This window comes from Tuber melanosporum (genome assembly GCF_000151645.1).
Source record: "Tuber melanosporum whole genome shotgun sequence assembly, scaffold_76, strain Mel28".
NCBI classification, from domain to species: domain Eukaryota; kingdom Fungi; phylum Ascomycota; class Pezizomycetes; order Pezizales; family Tuberaceae; genus Tuber; species Tuber melanosporum.
The window spans coordinates 305,356-308,013 of record NW_003299124.1 but is presented as its reverse complement, the minus strand read 5'-3'; positions in this window follow the sequence as shown (position 1 = coordinate 308,013).

The following is a 2,658-nucleotide window of genomic DNA, read 5'->3' as shown; positions in this document are numbered from 1 at the left end:
AAACAATGAGGGAAGCGTTTCCAGAACTCCTGTCTTCTCCCCCAATGTTCTCGTTATTTTTCTCTTCCAAACAAAGATGTAGCTTTTTGATGTGGTGCAGGTAGCGCAAAATTGGGTTAATTCCTATCCAGTGTAAGGTTGATGGGTTTGATGAAAATCAACCAACTATTCCGCTTGCATATACAATATCAGGCCCGATTGTAATACTCACATAAATCAAGTATCCAACTGGTTCTTAATGCCAATGCTTATCTACCACGTCTTTCTCATCCAAATACTATTGCAGCTTGCGCTTTAGATCTATTAGAGTAGGACATCCTTTGCAACTCTCCATTTTAAACTTTTGAAGGATATTGTTGAGATAAGTACCTGGCTGAGGTAAATCTGTCTCTTTTCGCGGTCTCTTTCCACCAACATGCTCAGGAAAAATTTCACATTCCAAGATCTTTAACATGAAAATACTCGCTAATGACTGCCTTCATCCACTGGACTTCTTCATGGCTACCAATTAATAGCATATAGTCAACCCAAACAATGATTGTTGCGCCTGATTGCATTCGGTAAATTTCACCGTCAAACTTAGAGCTTTCCATCATTAAACTGTTTTTGAGATGTGACTATAGAGTATTGTACCAGTTATAACCTGCTTACTTTAGGCTGTAAAGACTTTTCTTTAGACGAACAATAGCACCACTAACCTTCATGCTATCTTTATCATCATGTTCCAGCTCACGGAGAATGACTTTTCCTTGTATCAAGACCTCAAACTCCATTAGGAGCTGTGGGTAAATCTCCTCTTTGATTTCACTATCCAGAAATACAATGACTATATCGAGTGTACAATTTCCTTGTCTTTAGTAGTGGCTTTTGATCATACCATTTGAATAGCAAGAAAAGAGATGGTGGGACTGTAGGTTTCTATAAAATTGATTCAAGGATGTTGTCAGAAACTGTAGGCAAGTAAGCTTGCTTTAAATCCCATGAATTGTTTATCTTCACCCAATTTCTCTTGTAAAACCAGTCATGATGAGATTGTTTTCAGACCTCTTATCTTATCCGTACATCCTGATACCACTGACCAGGTATAATGGACTTGTAAGGATTCCAACTCTCACCTTATAGTAAAAATCCACTTCTCCTTATCAGTTCCTTTCAATGCTACTTTGATTGGTTTAGGCACCTGAGCAGCCATAAATGCAGAATCAATCACTGCATCATGATGAGAGATATCATCTGATCTTCCTTTTCTATTCTCACTCCTGCTTTTTCCTTCAGACACTCCACCGTTTTCCCTCTCAGAATTCTCTCTTCTATTCTCCACCTACTGTTGTTGAGATTCCCTCTCTCGTCTCCTTCTTCATCCTTCTCTCATCTTCCAGAAATGTCTAAGGCTATTCTGAATCTCCCAGGTAAATCGATTCGCAAGTGTACTGAGAGGGGTCTTTGAAGGTTGACTATCTCGAGGTAGATATAGTTGTGACTTAACGGATGATCTGCGTTCCTCAGGTACTAGTTGAGGTGATGGCAGTGGTGATGGAAGCTTAGGAGGTAAAGGACTTTGCAATTGAGACCTTGTAGTAGGTGAAAACTCAGGTTCCGTCTCTGAAATGAAAAGAAGGAAAACATTTTACTATATTGGCTTGAAGTATGATGTATCTTCATGGAATAACAGGTCTCATGATGGGACCAACTTTCTTGTTGTTAGGTGGTAAAGTCTGTACTACTTAGACAATTTCATATAGCCAACAAATATCATCTTTTCTGCCTGAGCACCCCACTTTTTTTATTAGGGTGCTTGGCTGGATAAATATAGGAATAAGCTACACATTCCTATATCTTCAAATATTTAAAATCCAGCTATCATCAAAACCATAATTCAGATGGTATCCTATCCCTCTCCTGTATTCCCTTTGTCAGGGAAAGATTTTTGAGGTACACAGCAGCTTGCATGGGATCAGCCCAAAAGGCTTTGAGTGCTCCGGCATGCTGAAGAAGGGCATTAGCTTTTTCAACTAATACACGGTAGCTGTTTTCAGATATCCCATCTTCCTGAGATGTATATGGAGCTGTTACCTACTACTAGATTCCGCTCTTTAACAGCTCTGGTTGGAATTCCCTGCTGGAGTATTCACCTCCTCTATCAGTTCATATAGCCTTAATCCGATGCCTTTTCAAGTTTCAATAGAAAAATTTTTCAACTGCTGCCTTATAATCTTGAAAGTGTTTGACAGACTCAGTCTTTATCTCAAGGAAATAAACAGCCTTAAACATCGTAAAGTCTTCGATAAAAATTATAAAGTATCGACATCTGCTAAGCAACTTTGTTTGTATCAGTTAACACAAGTTCAAGTGGATCAACTGTAATGGGGTGGTGGTTTAGGATTTTGAGGTCTTAAATAGGGTGCGAGTCATTTTGCCTGTCAGATATGTTACACATCAATTGTGAGTATTATTGGCTTGCAAACAAGGCATTCCCATTACGACTTTGGCGTTGCTCATTTTAAGTACTACAGGAAGGTGGAAATGTCTGAGCCGATAGTGCTACAAATTTGTCAAGGAATTATCTTTCGATAATACTAGTATTCCATAATTGAGTCTCTTGTCGTCTTGGACTAGCTTTGAGGTTCGTGGCTCTGGGTGCTCCGGCGTTAAAGAATG